This window comes from Scyliorhinus torazame, chromosome 4 (genome assembly GCF_047496885.1).
Source record: "Scyliorhinus torazame isolate Kashiwa2021f chromosome 4, sScyTor2.1, whole genome shotgun sequence".
NCBI lineage: Eukaryota > Metazoa > Chordata > Chondrichthyes > Carcharhiniformes > Scyliorhinidae > Scyliorhinus > Scyliorhinus torazame.
This window is the reverse complement of record NC_092710.1, coordinates 47,506,086-47,530,996: the sequence shown is the minus strand read 5'-3', so window position 1 is coordinate 47,530,996 and position 24,911 is coordinate 47,506,086. Positions and strand designations below refer to the sequence as shown.

General features: G+C 44.2%; 7 non-coding genes across 7 annotated transcripts; 1 reads left to right on the top strand and 6 right to left on the bottom strand.

Moving 5' to 3' along the window:
* Positions 1–1,532: 1,532 nt before the first annotated feature.
* On the bottom strand, positions 1,533–1,605 carry trnak-uuu (transfer RNA lysine (anticodon UUU)). Its single transcript has one exon. It is a non-coding gene; the product is annotated as a tRNA-Lys (tRNA).
* Positions 1,606–2,654: 1,049 nt separating this feature from the next.
* On the bottom strand, positions 2,655–2,728 carry trnat-ugu (transfer RNA threonine (anticodon UGU)). The gene has a single exon. It is a non-coding gene; the product is annotated as a tRNA-Thr (tRNA).
* Positions 2,729–5,113: 2,385 nt separating this feature from the next.
* Positions 5,114–5,187, bottom strand: trnat-ugu (transfer RNA threonine (anticodon UGU)). The gene has a single exon. It is a non-coding gene; the product is annotated as a tRNA-Thr (tRNA).
* Positions 5,188–5,639: 452 nt separating this feature from the next.
* On the bottom strand, positions 5,640–5,712 carry trnak-uuu (transfer RNA lysine (anticodon UUU)). Its single transcript has one exon. It is a non-coding gene; the product is annotated as a tRNA-Lys (tRNA).
* A 4,375-nt stretch (positions 5,713–10,087) lies between these two features.
* Positions 10,088–10,160, bottom strand: trnak-uuu (transfer RNA lysine (anticodon UUU)). Its single transcript has one exon. It is a non-coding gene; the product is annotated as a tRNA-Lys (tRNA).
* A 3,871-nt stretch (positions 10,161–14,031) lies between these two features.
* trnak-uuu (transfer RNA lysine (anticodon UUU)) lies at positions 14,032–14,104 on the bottom strand. The gene has a single exon. It is a non-coding gene; the product is annotated as a tRNA-Lys (tRNA).
* Positions 14,105–24,034: 9,930 nt separating this feature from the next.
* trnat-cgu (transfer RNA threonine (anticodon CGU)) lies at positions 24,035–24,108 on the top strand. The gene has a single exon. It is a non-coding gene; the product is annotated as a tRNA-Thr (tRNA).
* The last annotated feature ends 803 nt before the right edge of the window (positions 24,109–24,911 follow it).

The window sequence follows — 24,911 nt, the reverse complement described above, 5'->3', positions numbered from 1 at the left end:
TTTCCTTCACTGGTCATTCAGCCTCTCCAGCTCATTTCCCTCGCAAGCAGACTGGCAGCATCCCTTTGGTTTCCTTTCTCAAATTCTTCAACTTGGACTCGCATTTTACCAATGACTTGAGATGTGGCAACTGTTGATGCCCACGGACATGCACTGGGACTTCAAGACATTGAAGATTACGGTTAGTTCGCTGAGATATGAGTGGGAAGCGACAGAGCTACAGATTGTATTTTAAGAGGGGGAATAAAGGGTGTCATCTGTTGTTTGTTGTGGCAGAGTGTGAACGCAAGTAAGCTCATCTTGAAAACTAACAAATTATGCAAATCGCAAATTTCAGGGTGTCAATAGATCTGTCAACACCACATCTTCATGGAAAATGCCCAACAATTTATCCCGCCCGAATCATTCTTGCTAACATGGAGCAAAATATATCGTCCAATAAAAAAGCAAATTACTGCGGATGTGAAATCTGAATTAAAACAGGAAATGATGGAAAATCTCAGTGGGTCTGGCAGCATCTGTGAAGAGAGAACCGAGCTAACGTTTCGAAGTTGGGTCACTCTTCATCAGAGTAAATCATTTAATCATTCAATCTTTGCTCACAGACATCGCTGACAAACATTTAAAAGGTTCCTACTGGATTTCCTGAGGTCAATCCTGTCGTGCATTCAAAGGAAAGTACTGCACATATTGTGAATCTGCATGAGAAACTAAAAATGCTTGGGTGAAAGCTCATAAAATTTGAGGATGTCTGTGGAGCCAAACACAAAGTTAATGTTTCAAATCCGTGTGATCCTTATTCAGAGCTGAAGCGAGGTTACATGTAATGGAGTAGATGAGGAAAATGGAAGTTGCGTGAAAAATGGGAGATATGGAAGTTTGACATAAAACAGGGGAAAGCAATCTTGAAGGTCAGTACCACAGAAATGTTGTCAACATTTTCTGTGTTTACCATTGAATGAGGAGAAATCTTCACAGGCTACATGCTTTGACCTGAATGTATAAAGGTACTGCTGAGATTTGAATTCAGAATCATCTGTTTATAAGACAGGCACTTTAACCATCTAAGCCACAGCACCAATCTGCAAGACAGGCTTGCAAGTGTGGAACAGATTTCAATTGCTTCGATTAAACATCAGTATTGTTGATTTCTCCTGCTGACTTTGAGAGTGCAAATTAAAATATTCATCGGCACTGGGCTTTTGAAACTGTAAAAATTGCAGTTATTCTGAAAGTTATTAATTTAAAAGCAGTTCTGCAAGAAAGAAGTATACAAACAGGAAATATTTTGCGAATTGGTAAGTGATTAAACATGGCCAGAAAACTATAGTGATATCATGCAGGACAAGTCCAGGAGAGAGTTTAAACATCAACTGAAAATCTAGCAAAAATTCTTGAAAAATCTGGACGGCTGTTGCAATTTGGCAAACACGACGTTGTCACGGTTCTTCCACTTTCCATAAAGCATCCTGCATTCTTTATTTTTATTTCCGACCGTTCATTGGGAAGCAAACGCCTTGAGCCAAAATCAAAGCCCTGACAGGGACTTGAACCCTAGACCCTCAGATTAAAAGTCTGATGCTCTACCGACTGAGCTACCAGGGCCCATTCTGAAAATGTTCTCACAGCTCACTTCAAAGTCTCATATTGTATCTTTTGAATTTTCTTCACTGGTCATTCAGCCTCTCCAGCTCATTTCCCTCGCAAGCAGACCGGCAGCCTCCCTTCGGCTTTCTTTCTCAAATTCTTCAACTTGGACTCGCATGTTACAAGTGACTTGTGATGTGACAACTGTTGTTACCCAGGGACATGCACTGGGACTTCAAGACATTGAAGATTATGTTTAGTTCGCTGAGATGTGAGTGGGAAGCTGCAGAGATACAGGTTGTATTTTGAGAGAGGTAATAAAGCGTGTCATCTGTTGTTTGTTGTGGCAGAGTGTGAACGCAAGTAAGCTCATCTAGTAAAGTAGCAAATTATGCAAATCGCAAATTTTCAGGGTGTAAATAGATCTGCAAATGCCACATCTTCATGGAAAACGCCCCATCCTTTATCCCGCCCAAATCGTTCTTGCTGACATGCAGCAACATATATCGTCCAATAAAAAGGCAAATTACTGCAGATGTGAAATCTGAAAAAAAACAGGAAATGATGGAAAATCTCAGTGGGTCTGGCAGCATCTGTGAAGAGAGAACCGAGCGAACGTTTTGAGGCTGCGTCACTCTTCATCAGAGTAAATCATTTAACCATTCAATCTTTGCTGACAGACATTCAACATGTTCCTACTGGATTTCCTGAGGTCAATCCTGTCGTGCATTCAAAGGAAAATACTGCACATGTTGTGAATGTGCATGAGAAACTAAAAATGATTGGATTAAAGCACATAACATTTGAGGATGTCTGTGGAGCCAAACACAAAGTTAATGTTTCAAATCCGTGTGATCCTTATTCAGAGCTGAAGCGAGGTTACATGCAATGGAGTAGATGAGGATAATGGAAGTTGCGTGAAAAATGGGAGATATGGAAGTTTGACGTAAAACAGTGGAAAGCAACCTTGAAGGTCAGTACCACAGAAATGTTGTCAACATTTTCTGTGTTCACCATTAAATGAGAAGCATTCTTCACAGGTTACATGCTTTGACCTGTATGTACAAAGGTACTGCTGAGATTTGAACTCAGGATCTCCTGTTTACAAAACAGGCGCTTTAACCATCTAAGCCACAGCACCAATCTGCCAGACAGTTTTGCAAGTGTAGAACAGATTTCAATTGTTTTGATTAAACATCAGTATTGTTGATTTCTCCTGCTGACTTTGAGAGTGCAAATTAAAATATTCATCGTCACTGGGCTTTTGAAACTGTAAAGATAGCAGTTATTTCTGAAAGTTATTAATTTAAAAGCAGTTCTGCAGGAAAGGAGCATACAAACAGGAAATATTTTGCGAATTGCTAAGTGATTAAACATGGCCAGAAAACTATAGTGGTATAATGCAGGACAAGACCAGGAGAGAGTTTAAACATCAACTGAAAATCTAGCAAAAATTCTTGAAAATTCTGGACGGCTGTTGCAATTTGGCAAACACGACGTTGTCACGGTTCTTCCACTTTCCATAAAGCATCCTGCATTCTTTATTTTTATTTCCGACCGTTCTTTGGGAAGCAAACGCCTTGAGCCAAAATCAAAACCCTCACAGGGACCTGAACCCTGGACCATCAGATTAAAAGCCTGATGCTCTATCAACTGAGCTACCAGGGCCCAATGTACAAATGTGCTCATAGCTCACTTTAAAGTCTTATATTGTATCTTTTGAATTTCCTTCACTGGTCATTCAGCCTCTCCAGCTCATTTCCCTCGCAAGCAGACTGGCAGCATCCCTTTGGTTTCCTTTCTCAAATTCTTCAACTTGGACTCGCATTTTACCAATGACTTGAGATGTGGCAACTGTTGATGCCCACGGACATGCACTGGGACTTCAAGACATTGAAGATTACGGTTAGTTCGCTGAGATATGAGTGGGAAGCGACAGAGCTACAGATTATATTTTAAGAGGGGGAATAAAGGGTGTCATCTGTTGTTTGTTGTGGCAGAGTGTGAACGCAAGTAAGCTCATCTAGAAAACTAACAAATTATGCAAATTTCAGGGTGTCAATAGATCTGTAAACACCACATCTTCATGGAAAATGCCCAACAATTTATCCCGCCCGAATCGTTCTTGCTAACATGCAGCAACATATATCGTCCAATAAAAAAGCAAATTACTGCGGATGTGAAATCTGAATTAAAACAGGAAATGATGGAAAATCTCAGTGGGTCTGGCAGCATCTGTGAAGAGAGAACCGAGCTAACGTTTCGAAGTTGGGTCACTCTTCATCAGAGTAAATCATTTAATCATTCAATCTTTGCTCACAGACATCGCTGACAAACATTCAAAATGTTCCTACTGGATTTCCTGAGGTCAATCCTGTTGTGCATTCAAAGGAAAATACTGCACATATTGTGAATGTGAATGAGAAACTAAAAATGATTGGATTAAAGCTCATAAAATTTGAGGATGTCTGTGGAGCCAAACACAAAGTTAATGTTTCAAATCCGTGTGATCCTTATTCAGAGCTGAAGCGAGGTTACATGCAATGGAGTAGATGAGGAAAATGGAAGTTGCGTGAAAAATGGGAGATATGGAAGTTTGAAATAAAACAGGGGAAAGCAATCTTGAAGGTCAGTACCACAGAATTGTTGTCAACATTTTCTGTGTTCAACATTAAATGAGGAATATTCTTCGCAGGCTACATGCTTTGACCTGAATGTATAAAGGTACTGATGCGATTTGAACTCAGGATCTGCTGTTTACCAGACATGCACTTTAACCATCAAAGCAACAGCACCAATCTGCAAGACAGGCTTGCTAGTGTGGAACAGATTTCAATTGTTTTGATTAAACATCAGTATTGTTGATTTCTCCTGCTGACTTTGAGAGTGCAAATTAAAATATTCATCGGCACTGGGCTTTTGAAACTGAAAAATTGCAGTCATTTCTGTAAGTTATTCATTTAAAATTTCCATCATTTCCTGAAAAAAAACAGGAAATTATGGAAAATCTCAGTGGGTCTGGCAGCATCTGTGAAGAGAGAACCGAGCTAACGTTTCGAGGCTGCGTCACTCTTCATCAGAGTAAATCATTTAATCATTCAATCTTTGCTCACAGACATCGCTGACAGACATTTAAAATGTTCCTACTGGATTTCCTGAGGTCAATCCTGTCGTGCATTCAAAGGAAAATACTGCACATGTTGTGAACCTGCATGAGAAGCTAAATATGATTGGATTAAAGCTCAGAAAATTAGAGGATGTCTGTGGAGCCAGACACAAAGTTAATGTTTCAAATCCGTGTGATCCTTATTCAGAGCTGAAGCGAAGTTACATGCAATGGAGTAGATGAGGAAAATGGAAGTTGCGTGAAAAGTGGGAGATATGGAAATTTGAATCAAGTTTGACATAAATCAAGGGAAAGCAATGTTGAAGGTCAGGACCTCAGAAATGTTGTCAACATTTTCTGTGTCCACCATTAAATGAGGAGCATTCTTCATAGACTACATGCTTTGACCTGAACGTAGAAAGGTGCAGCTGAGATTTGAACTCAGGATCTCCTGTTTACAAGACAGGTACTTTAACCATCTAAGCCACAGCACCAATCTGTAAGACAACTTTGCAAGTGTAGAACAGATTTCAATTGTTTTGATTAAATTTTGTATTGTTGATTTCTCCTGCTGACTTTGAGAGTGCAAACTAAAATATTCATCGTCACTGGGCTTTTGAAACTGTAAAGATTGCAGTTATTTCTGAAAGTTATTAATTTAAAAGCAGTTCTGCAGGAAAGAAGTATACAAACAGGAAATATTTTGCGAATTGGGAAGTGATTAAACATGGCCAGAAAACTACAGTGGTATAATGCAGGACAAGACCAGGAGAGAGTTTATACATTCACTGAAAATCTAGCAAAAATTCTTGAAAATTCTGGACGGCTGTTGCAATTTGGCAAACACGACGTGGTCACGGTTCTTCCACTTTCCATAAAGCATCCTGCATTCTTTATTTTTATTTCGGCCGTTAATTGGGAAGAAAACGCCTTGAGCCAAAATCAAAACCCTGACAGGGACTTGAACCCTGGACCCTCAGATTAAAAGTCTGATGCTCTACCGACTGAGCTACCAGGGCCCATTTCAATAATCCTCTCATAGCTCCCGTCAAAGTCTCATATTGTATCTTTTGAATTTCCTTCACTGGTCATTCAGCCTCTCCAGCTCATTTCCCTCGCAAGCAGACCGGCAGCCTCTCACTAATACGTCCATTTGCTTCCAAATGGGAGTAGATCCTGTCTCGAAGAATTCTCTCCAGTAATTTCCCTACCACTGACGTAAGGCTCACCGGCCTGTAGTTCCCGGGATTATCCTTGCTACCCTTCTTAAACAGAGGAACAACATTGGCTATTCTCCAGTCCTCCGGGACATCCCCTGAAGACAGCGAGGATCCAAAGATTTCTGTCAAGGCCTCAGCAATTTCCTCTCCAGCCTCCTTTAGTATTCTGGGGTAGATCCCATCAGGCCCTGGGGACTTATCTACCTTAATATTTTTTAAGACACCCAACACCTCGTCTTTTTGGATCACAATGTGACCCAGGCTATCTACACCCCCTTCTCCAGACTCAACATCTACCAATTCCTTCTCTTTGGTGAATACTGATGCAAAGTATTCATTTAGTACCTCGCCCATTTCCTCTGGCTCCACACATAGATTCCCTTGCCTATCCTTCAGTGGGCCAACCCTTTCCCTGGCTACCCTCTTGCTTTTTATGTACGTGTAAAAAGCCTTGGGATTTTCCTTAACCCTATTTGCTAATGACTTTTCGTGACCCCTTCTAGCCCTCCTGACTCGTTGCTTAAGTTCCTTCCTACTTTCCTTATATGCCACACAGGCTTCGTCTGTTCCCAGCCTTTTAGCCCTGACAAATGCCTCCTTTTTCTTTTTGACGAGGCCTACAATATCACTCGTCATCCAAGGTTCCCGAAAATTGCCGTATTTATCTTTCTTCCTCACAGGAACATGCCGGTCCTGCATTCCTTTCAACTGACACTTGAAAGCCTCCCACATGTCAGATGTTGATTTGCCCTCAAACATCCGCCCCCAATCTATGTTCTTCAGTTCCCGCCTAATATTGTTATAATTAGCCTTCCCCCAATTTAGCACATTCATCCTCGGACCACTCTTATCCTTGTCCACCAGTACTTTAAAACTTACTGAATTGTGGTCACTGTTACCGAAATGCTCCCCTACTGAAACATCTACCACCTGGCCGGGCTCATTCCCCAATACCAGGTCCAGTACCGCCCCTTCCCTAGTTGGACTGTTTACATATTGTTTTAAGAAGCCCTCCTGGATGCTCCTTACAAACTCCGCCCCGTCTAAGCCCCTGGCACTAAGTGAGTCCCAGTCAATATTGGGGAAGTTGAAGTCTCCCATCACCACAACCCTGTTGTTTTTACTCTTTTCCAAAATCTGTCTACCTATCTGCTCCTCTATCACCCGCTGGCTGTTGGGAGGCCTGTAGTATACCCCCAACATTGTGACTGCACCCTTCTTATTCCTGATCTCTACCCATATAGCCTCACTGCCCTCTGAGGTGTCCTCTCGCAGTATAGCTGTGATATTCTCCCGAACAAGTAGCGCAACTCCACCTCCCCTTTTACATCCCCCTCTATCCTGCCTGAAACATCTAAATCCTGGAACGTTTAGCTGCCAAGCCTGCCCTTCCCTCAACCAGGTCTCTGTAATGGCAACAACATCATAGTTCCAAGTAGTAATCCAAGCTCTAAGTTCATCTGCCTTACCCGTAATGCTCCTTGCATTAAAACATATGCACTTCAGGCCACCAGACCCGCTGTGTTCAGCAACTTCTCCCCGTCTGCTCTGCCTCAGAGCCACACTGTCCCTATTCCCTAGTTCTCCCTCAATGCTCTCACCTTCTGACCTATTGCTCCCGTGCCCACCCCCCTGCCATACTAGTTTAAACCCTCCCGTGTGACACTAGCAAACCTCGCGGCCAGGATATTTATGCCTCTCCGGTTTAGATGCAACCCGTCCTTCTTATACAGGTCACACCTGCCCCGGAAGAGCTCCCAGTGGTCCAGATAATGGAAACCCTCCCTCCTACACCAGCTGTTTAGCCACGTGTTTATCTGCTCTATCTTCCTATTTCTAGCCTCACTGGCACGTGGCACAGGGAGTAATCCCGAGATTACAACCCTCGAGGTCCAGTCTTTTAACTTTCTGCCTAGCTCCCTGAACTCCTGCTGCAGGACCTCATGCCCCTTCCTGCCTATGTCGTTAGTACCAATATGTACAACGACCTCTGCCTGTTTGCCCTCCCCCTTGAGGATTCCCTCTACCCGTTCGGAGACATCCTGGACCCTGGCACCAGGGAGGCAACATACCATCCTGGAGTCTCTTTGACGTCCACAGAAGCGCCTATCTGTGCCCCTGACTATAGAGTCCCCTATTACTATTACTCTTCTGCGCTTTGACCCTCCCTTCTGAACATCAGAGCCAGCCGTGGTGCCACTGCTCTGGCTGCTGCTGTTTTCGCCTGATAGGCTATCCCCCCCGACAGTATCTAAAGGGGTATATCTGTTCGAGAGGGGGACAATCACAGGGGAGAAAAATGGCCAGAAAACTATAGTGGTATAATGCTGGATAAGAACAGGAGAGAGTTTTTACGTTAACTGAAAATCTAGCAAAAATTCTTGAAAATTCTGGACGGCTGTTGCAATTTGGCAAACACGACGTTGTCACGGTTCTTCCACTTTCCATAAAGCACCCTGCATTCTTTATTTTTATTTCCGACCGTTCATTGGGAAGCAAACGCCTTGAGCCAAATTCATAACCCTGACAGCGACTTGAACCCTGGACCCTCAGATTAAAAGCCTGATGCTCTACCTACTGAGCTACCAGGGCCCATTATAAAAATATTCTCATAGCTGACTTCAAAGTCTCATATTGTATCTTTTGAATTTCCTTCACTGGTCATTCAGCCTCTCCAGCTCATTTCCCTCGCAAGTAGACTGGCAGCCTCCCTTCGGCCTTCTTTCTCAAATTCTTCAACTTGGACTCGCATTTTACCAATGACCTGTGATGTGACAACTGTTGTTACCCAGGGACATGCACTGGGACTTCACAACATTGAAGATTATGTTTAGTTTGCTGAGATGTGAGTGGGAAGCTGGAGAGATACAGGTTGTATTTTGAGAGAGGGAATAAAGCGTGTCATCTGTTGTTTGTTGTGGCAGAGTGTGAACGCAAGTAAGCTCATCTAGTAAAGTAGCAAATTATGCAAATCGCAAATTTCAGGGTGTAAATAGATCTGTCAACACCACATCTTCATGGAAAATGCCCAACAATTTATCCCGCCCGAATCGTTCTTGCTAATATGCAGCAACATATATCGTCCAATAAAAAAGCAAATTACTGCGGATGTGAAATCTGAATTAAAACAGGAAATGATGGAAAATCTCAGTGGGTCTGGCAGCATCTGTGAAGAGAGAACCGAGCTCACGTTTCGAGGCTGGGTAACTCTTCATCAGAGTAAATCATTTAATCATTCAATCTTTGCTCATAGACATCGCTGACAAACATTCAAAATATTCCTACTGGATTTCCTGAGGTCAATCCTGTCGTGCATTCAAAGGAAAATACTGCACATATTGTGAATCTGCATGAGAAACTAAAAATGCTTGGATGAAAGTTCATAAAATTTGAGGATGCCTGTGGAGCCAGACACAAAGTTAATGTTTCAAATCCGTGTGATCCTTATTCAGAGCTGATGCGAGGTTACATGCAATGGAGTAGATGAGAAAATGGAAGTTGCGTGAAAAATGGGAGATATGGAAGTTTGAATCAAGTTTGACATAAAACAGGGGAAAGCAATCTTGAAGGACAGGACCTCAGAAATGTTGTCAACATTTAATATGTTCACCATTCTTCACAGGAAACATACTTTGACCTGAATGTATAAAGGTACTATCGAGTTTTGAACTCAGGATCTCCTGTTTACAAAACACGCTTTAACCATCTAAGCCACAGCACCAAGCTGCAAGACAGCTTTGCAAGTGTAGAACAGATTTCAATTGTTTTGATTAAACATCAGTATTGTTGATTTCTCCTGCTGACTTTGAGAGTGCAAATTAAAATATTCATCGGCACTGGGCTTTTGAAACTGAAAAATTGCAGTTATTTCTGAAAGTTATTAATTTAAAAGCAGTTCTGCAGGAAAGAAGTATACAAACAGGAAATATTTTGCGAATTGGGAAATTATTAAACATGGCCAGAAAACTATAGTGGTATAATGCTGGATAAGAACAGGAGAGAGTTTTTACGTTAACTGAAAATCTAGCAAAAATTCTTGAAAATTCTGGACGGCTGTTGCAATTTAACAAACACGACGTTGTCACGGTTCTTCCACTTTCCATAAAGCATCCTGCATTCTTTATTTTTATTTCCGCCCTTTCATTGGGAAGCAAACGCCTTGAGACAAAATCAAAACCCTGACGGGGACCTGAACCCTGGACCCTCAGATTAAAAGTCTGATGCTCTACCGACTGAGCTACCAGGGCCTACTATAAAAATATTCTTTATGGACCAAATGGGGGGAGTGGATCCACGGCGATTTCTTAGACCCAGGGCTAGGAAGTATTCCTTCTCCTCCCACGTCCATAAAGTGTACTCCCGGATAGATTTTTTTGTTTTCGGAAGGTCGTTGATCTCGAGGGTGGAAGAAGCTGAATACTCAGCCATAGCGGTTTCGGATCATGCCCCGCATTGGGTGGACCTGGAAGTAGGAGAGGACAGGGAGCTGAGAACACTCTGGCGATTAGACGTGGGACTGAAGACGAATGAGGGAGTGTGTGCAAGAGTGAGGGGGTGTATTGAGAGATACCTGGAGGTCAATGACGACGGCGAGGTCCCTGTGGGAGTGGTCTGGGAAGCACTAAAATCGGTGGTCAGAGGAGAGCTGATTTCTATTGGGGCCCACAAAAGGAAAACAGAGGCCAAGGAAAGGGATAGATTACTGGGGGAGATTTTAAGGGTGGACAGGGAATTTGCAGAGACCCCGGAGGAGGAGCTGTACAGGGAGAGGAGACGACTCCAGACCGAGTTTGACCTTCTGACCACCAGAAAGGCGGAGGTACTGTGGAGGAAGGCACAGGGGAGGAGGTACGAATATGGGGAAAAGGCTAGTCGCCTGTTGGCGCACCAACTGCGAAAGAGGGCAGCAGCGAGGGAGATAGGAGGAATTAGGGATGAAAGGGGAGACACTGAACGAAGGCCAGGAAAGATAAATGAGGTGTTTAAGACCTTTTATGAGGAACTGTATAGGTCTCAACCCCCAGAGGGAGAGGAGGGGATACGGCAGTTCCTGGACCAATTGAAGTTCCCGAAAGTGGAGCAGCAGGTGGTGGCAGGCCTGGGGGCGCCGATTGAGGTGGACGAGGTTATTAAGGGACTGGGAAGCATGCAAGCAGGGAAGGCTCCGGGGCCGGATGGGTTCCCGGTGGGATACTACAGAAAATATGTGGACTTGTTGGCCCCGTTGATGGCGAGGATGTTCAATGAGGCCAGGGAAGGGGGGACTCTAACCCCGACGATGTCGGAGGTGACGATATCGCTAATTTTGAAGAGAGACAAAGATCCGTTGCAGTGCAGGTCCTATAGACCTATTTCACTATTGAACGTGGACGCCAAGTTGCTGCAAAGGTACTGGCATCGAGGATAGAGGACTGTGTCCCAGGGGTGGTGCACGAAGACCAGACAGGGTTCGTAAAAGAGAGACAACTGAATGTTAACGTGCGACGACTATTAGGGGTGATAATGATGCCCCCAGTGGAGGGGGAGGCAGAGATAGTGGCGGCAATGGACGCAGAGAAGGCATTTGATAGGGTGGAGTGGGAGTATTTATGGGAAGTGTTAAGGAGGTTTGGGTTTGGAAACGGGTTAATTCGCTGGCTAGACTTCTTTATGGGGCACCAACGGCAAGCGTAGTTACAGGTCGACATAGATCGGAGTATTTCCGATTATATAGGGGAACAAGACAGGGATGCCCGCTGTCTCCATTGTTGTTTGCGTTGGCAATTGAACCTCTGGCCATGGTGTTGAGAGACTCCAGGAAATGGAGAGGGGTGATTAGAGGGGGAGAAGAACATCGAGTCTCGTTATACGCGGATGACCTATTGTTATACGTGTCGGACCCAACGGGGGGGGGGGGGGGGGGATGATCGAGGTTATGCGAATTTTGAGGAGGTTCGGGGAATTCTCGGGGTATAGGCTAAACATGGGGAAGAGTGAATTATTTGTGATACATCCAGGGGACCAGAGTAGAGGGATAGAAGGCTTACCGCTAAGGAAAGTGGAAAGAAACCTCCGATACCTGGGGATTCAGATCGCTAGGAGCTGGGGAACCTTGCACAGACATAATTTGACACGGCTGGTAGAACAAATGGAGGAGGACTTCAAGAGGTGGGACATGCAGCCTTTATCACTGGCGGGCAGGGTGCAAGCAATTAAGATGATGGTCCTCCCGAGGTTCTTATTTGTATTTCAATGTCTCCCTCTACTAATCACCAGGACCTTTTTTAATAAAATAGATAGGAGCATTACGAGCTTTGTGTGGGCAGGGAAAGTTCCGAGAGTAAGGAGGGGGTTCCTTCAGCGTAGTAGGGACAGAGGAGGACTGGCACTACCGAACTTAGGAGATTATTATTGGGCCGCCAATGTGGCAATGATACGTAGATGGATGATGGAGGGTGAGGGAGCGGCGTGGAAAAGACTGGAGAGAAAGTCCTGTAAAGGGACGAGTTTAGAGGCGCTGGTGACGGCACCGCTACCGCTCTCACCTAAAAAGTTTACCACGAACCCGGTGGTGGCGGCAACACTGATCATATGGGGACAGTGGAGGCGACAGAGAGGGGTGCCGGGAGCCCTGGTGGGGTCCCCTATCAGGAACAACCATAGGTTCGCCCCAGGAAGAATGGATGGAGGATTTCAGAGCTGGTACCAGTTGGGAATTAGGAAGGTGGGAGATTTATTCATAGATGGGACTTTTGCGAGCTTGGGAGCATTGGAGGAAAAGTATAAGTTACCCCGGGGGAATTTCTTGAGATATATGCAGGTGAGGGCGTTTATTAGACAACAGGTGAGGGAATTTCCGTTGCTCCCGACACAGGGGATACAGGACAGGGTGCTTTCAGGGGTGTGGGTCGGAGAGGGCAAGGTGTCAGAGATTTACAGAGAGATGAGGGAAGAGGGGGAGGAGTCGGTGGGAGAACTAAAGGGAAAGTGGGAAGAAGAATTTGGGGAGGAGCTAGAAGAGGGTATGTGGGCTGATGCCCTAAGCAGGGTAAACTCCTCTTCCTCATGCGCCAGGCTTAGCCTGATTCAATTTAAGGTGCTACATAGAGCACACATAACGGGGGCAAGATTGAGCAGGTTCTTTGGAGTGGAGAACAGATGTGGGAGGTGTGACGGGAGCCCGGCAAACCACACACATATGTTTTGGGCGTGCCCGGCACTGGAAGGATATTGGAAGGGAGTGACGGGAGTGATCTCGCAGGTGGTGAATGCCTGGGTCAAACCAAGCTGGGGGCTAGCTCTATTTGGAGTTGCGGACGAGCCGGGAGTGCAGGAGGCGAAAGAGGCCGACGTCATGGCCTTTGCGTCCCTAGTAGCCCGGCGCAGGATCCTACTTATGTGGAAGGAGGCGAAACCCCCCGGACTGGAGGCCTGGGTAAATAGCGGGGTTTATTAAACTGGAGCAGATAAAGTTTGCCCTGAGAGGATCGGCTCAAGGGTTCACCAGGCGGTGGCAGCCATTTTTCGACTACCTAAGGGAACGTTAGAGTGAAGACAGATGACCAGCAGCAACCCAGGGGGAGTGGGGGGGGGAGGGGGGAGAGGGGGGGAGGGGGGAGAGGGGGGAGGGGGGGGGGGTTTAGTTTAGTCTAGGTCAATAGATAATGGGGTTTTGTTACTTTTGTATTGTTAAAAATTTCTATTTTGTTATCGTTACGTTTGTTTTGTAAGAGGGAAAAATGTTGTTTAGAAAAAAAAATTTCAGAAAATATATATATTTTTTAAAAATATTGATCGGCACTGGGCTTTTGAAATTGCAAAAATTGCAGTTATTTCTGAAAGTTATTAATTTAAAAGCAGTTCTGCAGGAAAGAAGTATACAAACAGGAAATATTTTGCGAATTGGGAAGTGATTAAACATGGCCAGAAAACTACAATGGTATAATGCTGGATAAGACCAGGAGAGAGTTTTTACATGCAATGAAAATCTCGCAAAAATTCTTTAATTCTGGACGGCTGTTTGCAATTTTGGCAAACAAGACGTTGTCACGGTTCTTCCACTTTCCATAAAGCATCCTGCATTCTTTATTTTTATTTCCGACCGTTCATTGGGAAGCAAATGCCTTGAGCCAAAATCAAAGCCCTGACAGGGACTTGAACCCTGGACTCTCAGATTAAAAGTCTGATGCTCTACCGACTGAGCTACCAGGGCCCATTCCAAAAATGCTCTCATAGCTCACGTCAAAGTCTCATATTGTATCTTTTGAATTTCCTTCACTGGTAATTCAGCCTCTCCAGCTCATTTCCCTCGCAAGCAGACCGGCAGCCTCCCTTCGGCTTTCTTTCTCAAATTCTTCAACTTGGACTCGCATTTTACCAATGAACTGTGATGTGACAACTGTTGTTACCCAGGGACATGCACTGGGACTTCAAGATATTGAAGATTACGTTTAGTTCGCTGAGATATCAGTGCGAAGCTGCAGAGATACAGATTGTATTTTGAGAGAGGGAATAAAGCGTGTCATCTGTTGTTTGTTGTGGCAGAGTGTGAACGCAAGTAAGCTCATCGAGTAGAGTAGCAAATTATGCAAATCTCAAAGTGTCAGTTGTAAGGTTTTCGGGCAATTCGGCCCTTTTTGGACTGCCCAAGTATAAAATCCAGAGACTGTAAACTGGACACTTTTCAGCCAAAGGAACGTAACCAAATTTCCCAGCAGGCTTGGTCCGCTGAGCTGAGTAGGGGCATAGGTATTTACAAACCCCCCCTCCCCGGAGCTACAAGGAAGAAGGAGCCAGACAACTAGATAAGATTAAAACACAGACAAAGGGGCACGGGAATACAAAGGGGCCTGCCTGCAAGCAGGACAATGGGATGGTCATAGCCCCATGCAGATGTAAATGACTTGGCCTCCACCAGAGCAGAATCCAATCAACACCCCATCAACATAGCGAGGTGAGAATAGCAGCGATCTCCAGAGCAGATGGAAGACTTTGAAAATCTTCACAAGAGAGCTTAACCTTGTTATCCCAAAAAGCAGACAGTCTGGGCTCAGTATATTGCGCTGGAAAAGCCCCTTGAAGACAAACGGTAGAAAAAAACCAAGTTGGAGGCAGACCTGGGGGAGGTACTCCAATCTTGACAGAAGCCACCGGCAGGAACTCACTGGGTGGAGGGGGCGGAGTCGGCGCCAAATTCAAATCGGGACAGGTCTGCCTGGCTGGAAGGAGCGGACCTGCGAGGAGAACCCGGAAGTCAACAGGTCTGCCCGGCTCAAAGGGGGCGGGGCCAGCGGGAACTTTAAACCTTACCAATTCATTGCAAAAGGGGCTGGCCGAACACAGGAAAAAGCCAGGTAAAACGGATATAAAAGGGGCTGTGTTGGGATTGAGGCTCTCTTGGCTTGACCTCTCCACCTTCGACTTGACCTCCTGCAGCCTGTGACCGTAAGTACCCTGCAGCAGCTTGCGAAACTCCCTTGACTTTGATAGTGGTTGAGGCTTTGGGGCAGGGGCTTGATTTGTGTTTTGTGCCATTGCTAAACCTGTGTAACAATAAGATTTTACGTTGTGTCCGTTATAGTACTTCCTGAATAGACTTAGTTTGTGTTAGAGTTTAAGATTTTATTATAATTTCTTCTGTTTGATGATTTCGACCTGGGTTTTGCAATAAACCTCGATTTGCTGATAATTGGAGTCGTTTCAATTCTTCAATCTCTCACCAGTGATCTCTGACCAAGTCATTGCTAAGATATTCCTCACCTTAGTTCCGGGGTCGAGAATCTAGGGTCATCTTGAACGATTCGAACCCATTCACTTAGGACAGGCTGCTGGTTAGGTAATAAACAGCAGTGTCCTATTCTCTCTCTTGGGAAAGCTACTCCAGCGAAGTAGGAACCGGGTGGGTGTTGCACCACCGGCAAGAGAGAGAATCACCTGGGCATTGGTGGGGGTCTGGATATCTGTGTGATATAAGCCTCAGGCTTCCGGTTAGGGATAAACGGCAGGCTTGATTCAGTGCTCTCTTCCGTGGAGGTGTCCCAGTGCGGCATCCCCTGGCCTCTGATGTTTCAGTGCCAGCTGGAGAGAGACACACACAGATACTCAAACCCCTGATATCGGCCCAGTAGTGGAGTAGCAGAGATGGAACCCTCTACACAGGGTGTAAATAGATCTGTCAACGCCACATCTTCATGATGCTTTACCGACTGAGCTACCAGGGCCCATTTCAACAGTTCTCTCATAGCTCACGTCAAAGTCTCATATTGTATCTTTTGAATTTCCTTCACTGGTCATTCAGCCTCTCCAGCTCATTTCCCTCGCAAGCAGACCGGCAGCCTCCCTTCGGCTTTCTTTCTCAAATTCTTCAACTTGGACTCGCATTTTACCAGTGACCTGTGATGTGACAACTGTTGTTACCCAGGGACATGCACTGGGACTTCAAGACATTGATGATTACGTTTAGTTCACTGAGATATCAGTGGGAAGTTGCAGAGATACAGATTGTATTTTAAGAGAGGGAATAAAGGGTGTCATCTGTTGTTTGTTGTGGCAGAGAGTGAACGCAAGTAAGCTCATCTAGAAAAGTAACAAATTATGCAAATCGCAAAGTTTCAGGGTGTAAATAGATCTGTCAACGCCACATCTTCATGGAAAACGCCCCATCCTTTGTCCCGCCCAAATCGTTCTTGCTGACATGCAGCAACATATATCGTCCAATAAAAAGGCAAATTACTGCAGATGTGAAATCTGAAAAAAAACAGGAAATAATGGAAAATCTCAGTGGGTCTGGCAGCATCTGTGAAGAGAGAACCGAGCTAACGTTTCGAGGCTGGGTCACTCTTTATCAGAGTAAATCATTTAATCGTTCAATCTTTGCTCAAAGACATCGCTGACAAACATTCAAAATGTTCCTTCTGGATTTCCTGAGGTCAATCCTGTTGTGCATTCAAAGGAAAATACTGCACATGTTGTGAATGTGCATGAGAAACTAAAAATGGTTAAAGCGCCTGTTTAGTAAATAGGGGATCCTGAGTTCAAATCTCAGCAGTTCCTTTATACCTTTACGTCAAAACAAGTAACCTGTTATGAAAAGCTCCCTATTTAATGGTGAATGCAGAGTTTATTGGCAAAATCTCCATGGCACTAACCTTGAAGGTGCCCTCCCTACTCTTATGTCAAACCTTTCATAGCTCCATTTTTCACGCACCTTCCATTTTCTCATCTACTCCATCTCATCTACTCCATTGCATTTACTCCTCACTTCAGCTCTGATTAAGGATCACACGGATTTGAAATGTTAACGCTGTGTCTGGCTCCACATATATCCTCTGAATTTTTGAGCTTCAATCCTATCATGTTTAGCTTCTCATGCAGATTCGCAACATCCGCAGTATTTTCTTTGAATGCATGACAGGATTTACCTCCGGTAATCCAGAAGGAACATTTTGAATGTTTTTTAGCGACATCTGTGAGCAACGATTGAATGATTAATTGATTTACTGTGACGAAGAGTGACCCGGAATCGAAATGTTAACTCGGTTCTCTCTTCACAGATGGTGCCAGACCCGCTGAGATTTTCCGTCATTTCCTGTTTTTCTTTCAGATTTTACATCCGCAGTAATTTGCTTTTATATTGAACGATTCATGTTGCTGCACGTTTGCAAGAACGACTCGGGCGGGATAAAGGATGGGGTTATTTTCCATGATGATGTGGTGCTGACAGATCTATTTATATCCTGAAACTTTGCGATTTGCATAATTTGCTAAGTTTACTAGATGAATTTATTTACGTTCACACTCTGCCACAACAAACACCAGATGATACCTTTAATTCCCTCTCTCAAAATACAATCTTTGTCTCTGTAGCTTCCCACTCAGATCTCACCAAACTAAACGTAATCTTCAAAGTCTTGAAGTCTCAGTGCTGGTCCCCGGGTAAACAGTTGTCACATCACAAGTCACTGGTAAAAAGCGAGTAAAAGCTGAAGAATTTGAGAAAGGAAGCCAAAGGGAGGCTGCCGGTCTGCTTGCGAGGGAAATGTGCTGGTGAGGCTGAATTACCATTGAAGGAAATTCAAAATATACAATATGAGACTTTGAAGTGAGCTCTAAGACTACGTTTGGAATGGGCCCTGGAAGCGCAGTCGGTAGAGTGTCTGACTTTTAATCTAAAGATCGATGGGTTTAAGTCCCTGCCTGGGCCTCAACTTTGTCTCAAGGCGTTTTTGTTCCCAATGAACGACAGGAAAAAAGAATAAAGAATGCAGGGTGATTTGGTGAAAGTGGATGAACCGTGACAACGTCGTGTTTGCCAAATTGCAATTGCCCTCGACAACTTTCAAGAATTTCTGCTAGATTTTCAGTTAATGTAAAAACTCTCTCCTGGCCTTGTCCTGCATTATACCACTATAGTTTTGTGGTCATGTTTAATTCCTTCCAATTCACAAAATATTTCCTGTTTGTTTACTTCTCCCTGCAGAATGCTATAATCTAATAACTTTCAGAAATAACTGCAATTTTTGCAGTTTCAAAAGTCCAGTGCCGATGAAATTTGCACTCTCAAAGTCAGCATGGAGGAGAATGCTGAGCCCCAGGCTAATAGAATAGATGGCATTGAGGTACGTAGGGAAGAGATGTTGGCAATTCTGGACAGGCTGTAAATAGATAAGTCCCCGGGACCTGATGGGATTTATCCTAGGATTCTCTGGGAGGCCAGGGAAGAGATTGCTGAACCTTTGGCTTTGATTTTTATGTCATCATTGGCTACAGGAATAGTGCCAGAGGACTGGAGGACAGCAAATGTGGTCCCTGTAGAGGGTGCCATCTCTGCTACTCCACTACTGGGCCGATATCTGGGGTTTGAGTATCTGTGTGTGTCTCTCTCCAGCTGGCACTGAAACTTCAGAGGCCAGGGGATGCCGCACTGGGACACCTCCGCGGGAGAGAGCACTGAATCAAGCCTGCCGTTTATCCCTAACCGAAGCCTGAGGCTTATATCACACAGATATCCAGACCCCCACCAATGCCCAGGTGATACTCTCTCTTGCCGGTGGTGCAACACCCACCCGGTTCCTACTTCGCTGGAGTAGCTTTCCCAAGAGAGAGAATAGGACACTGCTGTTTATTACCTAACCAGCAGCCTGTCCTGAGTGAATCGCTCAAGATGACCCTAGATTCTTGAACCCGGAATTAAGGTGAGGAATATCTTAACAATGACTTGGTCAGAGATCGCTGGTGAGGGATTGAAGAATTTAAACGACTCCAATTATCAGCAAATCAAGGTTTATTGCAAAACCCAGGTCAAAATCATCAAACAGAAGAAATTATAATAAAATCTTCAACTCTAACACAAACTAAGTCTATTCAGAAAGTACTATAACGGACACAACGAAAAATCTTATTGTTACACAGTTTTAGCAATGACACAGAACACAAATCAAGTCCCCTTCCCCAAAGCCTCAACCACTATCAAAGTCAAGGGAGTTTCGCAAGCTGCTGCAGGGTACTTACAGTCACAGGCTGCAGAGGTCAAGTCAAAGGTGGAGAGGTCGAGCCAAGAGACCCTCAATCGAAACACAGCCCCTTTTATATCCGTTTTACCTGGCTTTTTCCTGTGTTCGGCCAGCCCCTTTTGCATTGAATCCATAAGGTTTAAAGTTCCCGCTGGTCCTGCCCCCTTTGAGCCGGTCAGACCTGTCAAGATAGGAGTACCTCCCCTAGGTCCGCCTCCAGTCTGCTTTTTGAGATAACGAGGTTGAGCTCCCTTGAAGATTTTCAAAGTCTTCCATCTGCTCTGGAGATCGCTGCTATGTTGATGGGGTGTTGATTGGATTCTGCTCTGGTGGAGGCATAGTCATTTACATCTGCATGGGGCTATGACCATCCCATTGTCCTGCTTGCAGGCAGGCCCCTTGTGTATTCCCGTGCCCCTTTGTCTGTGTTTTAATCTTATCTCGTTGTCTGGCTCCTTCTTCCTTGTAGCTCCTAGGGGGGGGTTTGTAAATACCTATGCCCCTACTCAGCTCAGCGGATCAAGCCTGCTGGGAAATCTGGTTACGTTCTCTTGGCTGAAAAGTCAGTTTACAGTCTCTGGGTTTTATCCTTGGGCAGTCCAAAAAGGCCGAATTGCCCGAAAACCTTACATCCCTTTGTTCAAAAAGGGGAGCAGAGACAACCCCGGCAACTATAGACCGGTGAGTCTCACGTCTGTAGTGGGTAAAGTCTTGGAGGGGATTATAAGAGACAAGATTTATAATCATCTAGATAGGAATAATATGATCAGGGATAGTCAGCATGGCTTTGTGAAGGGTAGGTCATGCCTCACAAACCTTATTGAGTTCTTTGAGAAGGTGACTGAACAGGTAGACGAGGGTAGAGCAGTTGATGTGGTGTATATGGATTTCAGCAAAGCGTTTGATAAGGTTCCCCACGGTAGGCTATTGCAAAAAATATGGAGGCTGGGGATTGAGGGTGATTTAGAGATGTGGATCAGAAATTGGCTAGCTGAAAGAAGACAGAGGGTGGTTGTTGATGGGAAATGTTCAGAATGGAGTACAGTCACAAGTGGAGTACCACAAGGATCTGTTCTGGGGCCGTCATTTTTATCAATGACCTAGAGGAAGGCGCAGAAGGGTGGGTGAGTAAATTTGCAGACGATACTAAAGTCGGTGGTGTTGTCGATAGTGTGGAAGGATGTAGCAGGTTACAGAGGGATATAGATAAGCTGCAGAGCTGGGCTGAGAGGTGGCAAGTGGAGTTTAATGTAGAGAAGTGTGAGGTGATTCACTTTGGAAGGAATAACAGGAATGCGGAATATTTGGCTCATGGTAAAGTTCTGGAAAGTGTGGATGAGCAGAGGGATCTAGGTGTCCATGTACATAGATCCCTGAAAGTTGCCACCCAGGTTGATAGGGTTGTGAAGAAGGCCTATGGAGTGTTGGCCTTTATTGGTAGAGGGATTGAGTTCCGGAGACGGGAGGTCATGTTGCAGCTGCACAGAACTCTGGTACGGCCGCATTTGGAGTATTGCGTACAGTTCTGTTCACCGCATTATAGGAAGGACGTGGAGGCTTTGGAGCGGGTGCAGAGGAGATTTACCAGGATGTTGCCTGGTATGGAGGGAAAATCTTATGAGGAAAGGCTGATGGACTTGAGGTTGTTTTCGTTGGAGAGAAGAAGGTTAAGAGGAGACTTAATAGAGGCATACAAAATGATCAGGGGGTTGGATAGGGTGGACAGTGAGAGCCTTCTCCCGCGGATGGATATGGCTGGCACGAGGGGACATAACTTTAAACTGAGGGGTAATAGATATAGGACAGAGGTCAGAGGTAGGTTCTTTACGCAAAGAGGAGTGAGGCCGTGGAATGCCCTACCTGCTACAGTAGTGAACTCGCCAACATTGACGGCATTTAAAAGTTTATTGGATAAACATATGGATGATAATGGCATAGTGTAGGTTAGATGGCTTTTGTTTCGGTGCAACATCGTGGGCCGAAGGGCCTGTACTGCGCTGTATTGTTCTATGTTCTCTGTTCTATGAGAAATCAACAATACTGAGCGGTAATCAAAATAATGGAAATCTGCTCCAAACCAGCAGAGCTGGTGTGCAAGTAGGTGCTGTGGCTTAGATGGTTAAAGCGCCCGTCTAGTAAACAGGCTATCCTGAGTTCAAATCTCAGCAGTGCCTTTATGCCTTTACGTCAAAACAAGTAACCTGTTATGAAAAGCTCCCAATTTAATGGTGAATGCAGAGTTTATTGGCAAAATCTCCATGGCACGAACCTTGAAGATGCCCTCCCTACTCTTATGTCAAACCTTTCATAGCTCCAATTTTCACGCAACTTCCATTTTCAAATCTACTCCATCTCCTCTACTCCATTGCATTTACTCCTCACTTCAGCTCTGATTAAGGATCACACGGATTTGAAATGTTAACTCTGTGTCTGGCTCCACATATATCCTCTATTTTTTGAATTTCAATCCTATCACGTTTCGCTTCTCATGCAGATTCGCAACATCCGCAGTATTTTCTTTGAATGCATGACAGGATTTACCTCCGGTAATCCAGAAGGAACATTTTGAATGTTTTTTAGCGACATCTGTGAGCAACGATTGAATGATTAATTGATTTACTGTGACGAAGAGTGACCCGGACTCGAAATGTTAACTCGGTTCTCTCTTCACAGATGGTGCCAGACACGCTGAGATTTTCTGTCATTTCCTGTTTTTCTTTCAGAGTTTACATCCGCAGTAATTTGCTTTTATATTGAACGATTTATGTTGCTGCACGTTTGCAAGAACGACTCGGGCGGGATAAAGGATGGGTTTATTTTCCATGATGATGTGGTGCTGACAGATCTATTTATATCCTGAAACTTTGCGATTTGCATAATTTGCTAGATTACTAGATGAATTTATTTACGTTCACACTCTGCCACAACAAAAACCAGATGATACCTTTTATTCCCTCTCTCAAAATACAATCTTTGTCTCTGTAGATTCCCACTCAGATATCACCGAACTAAACGTAATCTTCAAAGTCTTGAAGTCCCAGTGCAGGTCCCTGTGTAAACAGTTGTCACATCACAAGTCACTGGTAAAAAGCGAGTACAAGCTGAAGAATTTGAGAAAGGAAGCCAAAGGGAGGCTGCCAGTCTGCTTGCGAGGGAAATGTGCTGGTGAGGCTGAATTACCATTGAAGGAAATTCAAAATATACAAAATGAGACATTGAAGTGAGCTATAAGTCTGTGTTTGGAATGGGCCCTGGAAGCGCAGTCGGTTGAGCATCTGACTTTTAATCTGAAGATCGATGGGTTGAAGTCCCTGCCTGGGCTTCAACTTTGTCTCAAGGCGTCTTTGTTCCCAATGAACGACAGGAAAAAAAAATAAAGAATGCAGGGTGATTTTGGGAAAGTGGATGAACCGTGACAACGTCGTGTTTGCCAAATTGCAATTGCCGTCGACAACTTTCAAGAATTTTTGTTGATTTTCAGTTAATGTAAAAACTCGCTCCTGGTCTTGTCCTGCATTATACCACTGTAGTTTTGTGGTCATGTTTAATTACTTCCAATTCACAAAATATTTCCTGTTTGTTTACTTGTCCCTGCAGAATGCTATAATCTAATAACTTTCAGAAATAACTGCAATTTTTGCAGTTTCAAAAGTCCAGTGCCAATGAAATTTGCACTCTCAAAGTCAGCATGAGAAATCAACAATACTGAGCGGAAATCAAAATAATGGAAATCTGCTCCAAACTTGCAGAGCTGTTTGGCAAGTAGGTGCTGTGGCTTAGATGGTTAAAGTGCCAGTCTAGTAAACAGGAGATCCTGAATTCAAATCTCAGCAGTGCCTTTATACCTTTACGTCAAAACAAGTAACCTGTTATGAAAAGCTCCCAATTTAATGGTGAATGCTGAGTTTATTGGCAAAATCTCCATGGCACTAACCTTGAAGTGCCCTCCCTACTCTTATGTCAAACCTTTCATAGCTTCATTTTTCACGCAACTTCCATTTTCTCATCTACTCCATTGCATTTGCTCCTTGTGGCGCACAAAGACTCCGAGAGACGAATAGAGTGAAGTCGATGAGGCTTTATTAAGCGTGTCTGTTCCCCCGCAGCTCGATAGTAGACTGGCCTGCGGGGGAGGACTCCGGCTTCTTATACTCCGCCTTCAGGGCGGAGCTAGAGGTCAACGGCCAACCAGGACCCGGGATCTGTCAGCCAATGACATTCGGGCTTCCAGTCCCACATGACCCCTAATACATACTACCACAGCCCTCACTTCAGCTCTGATTAAGGATCACACGGATTTGAAATGTTAACTCTGTTTCTGGCTCCACATATATCCTCTGATTTTTTGAGCTTAAATCCTATCATGTTTCGTTTGTCCTGCATTATACCACTGTAGTTTTGTGGTCATGTTTAATTACTTCCAATTCACAAAATATTTCCTGTTTGTTTACTAGTCCCTGCAGAATGCTATAATCTAATAACTTTCAGAAATAACTGCAATTTTTGCAGTTTCAAAAGTCCAGTGCCAATGAAATTTGCACTCTCAAAGTCAGTATGAGAAATCAACAATACTGAGCGGTAATCAAAATAATGGAAATCTGCTCCAAACTTGCAGAGCTAGTGTGCAAGTAGGCGCTGTGGCTTAAATGGTTAAAGCGCCTGTCTCGTAAACAGGAGATCCTGAGTTCAAATCTCAGCAGTGCCTTTATACCTTCTGTCAAAACAAGTAACCTGTTATGAAAAGCTCCCAACTTAATGGTGAATGCAGAGTTTATTGGCAACATCTCCATGGCACTAACCTTGAAGATGCTCTCCCTACTCTTATGTCAAACCTTTCATAGCTCCATTTTTCACGCTACTTCCATTTTCCCATCTACTCCATCTCATCTACTCCATTGCATTTACTCCTCACTTCAGCTCTGATTAAGGATCACACGGATTTGAAATGTTAACGCTGTGTCTGGCTCCACATATATCCTCTCAATTTTTGAGCTTCAATCCTATCATGTTTAGCTTCTCCTGCAGATTCGCAACATCCGCAGTATTTTCTTTCAATGCATGACAGGATTTACCTCCGGTAATCCTGAAGGAACATTTTGAATGTTTTTTAGCGACATCTGTGAGCAACGATTGAATGATTAATTGATTTACTGTGACGAAGAGTGACCCGGACTCGAAATGTTAACTCGGTTCTCTCTTCACAGGTGGTGCCAGACCCGCTGAGATTTTCCATCATTTCCTGTTTTTCTTTCAGATTTTACATCCGAGGTAATTTGCTTTTATATTGAACGATTTATGTTGCTGCACGTTTGCAAGAACGACTCGGGCGGGATAAAGGATGGGGTTATTTTCCATGATGATGTGGTGCTGACAGATCTATTTATATCCTGAAACTTTGCGATTTGCATAATTTGCTAGTTTACTCGATGAATTTATTTACGTTCACACTCTGCCACAACAAACACCAGATGATACCTTTTATTCCCTTTCTCAAAATACAATCTTTGT